Here is a 966-nt window from a genome sequence, read left to right on the forward strand (position 1 = left end):
CAAGAAAAGAGCCCTTCCAACCAGTGAATAGACAATATACACAGCACCACACTCTAATACAATAGCAATGATTTTATCATGTAACCTGAGCTACTTAAGAAGCTTGCCTGCATATCAGTGGGCTGATTACTGAAATTGATGACGCGAAGAGGACGAGAGGAAAAGGGGCGAATCGCGCAAAGGGCGAGGAAGCCATCTTATTTATTAAAACGGGGGGTTCTTCTAGATCAAGAGGGAAAATTATGAATTAACTGTAGGTTTTCTCGTAGGTTACTGTCAGTTAGTATATATTACGTCACTCTTCTATCCATTGCAACCATCCGCTTAAACCAATGGGATTTCTAAATTTTCCCTTCATCCTCTTTGTCCATATCTTTGCCTATCAATTTCAATAATCAGCCCATAGAGCTAATGAGAAGGACAGAGAGGTTATAAGCCAGTCACAGCCAGAAATTGTTAATCGGGGTGGGGGGGGGGGGATTAATGAGGAAAAAATTCTCGAAAAAATTATTTTTTTTGTGAAATTTTTTCGGTCTGGATATCCCCCCCCCCCACCCTCCCCGTCTACGCCACCGAAAACGAATGGGAGATGAAGTCATTGCCTCTCACCCGGCATCGATGTCTATTCTAAGCATGATTGAGGGAGAAATTGATCACGCCCATAGGTGCCAGGTTATGTGTGAAAATCCGGGTATTTTATGTTGAGCTGATTAGAGTACCTGTGTACGGGAGAGTATTGCCATCTCAATTATCCTTATAATACAAAAAAAGTGTGCCGCTCTCTGATTGGTCGGCTATCATGGCGCCCCAAAGTTGGACCAATGAAAATAAATATTCCAAAAAATTCATTTAAAAAAAAAAAAGTTAATTTTATTTTAATTCATTCATTTTTTTTTAAATTCATTGTTTAATTCATGGTTTGGCCCAATGTAAACAAACAAGATGGCGGAGAAGTTCTGCAAAGTT

This window comes from Bemisia tabaci, chromosome 2, assembly GCF_918797505.1.
Source record: "Bemisia tabaci chromosome 2, PGI_BMITA_v3".
NCBI lineage: Eukaryota > Metazoa > Arthropoda > Insecta > Hemiptera > Aleyrodidae > Bemisia > Bemisia tabaci.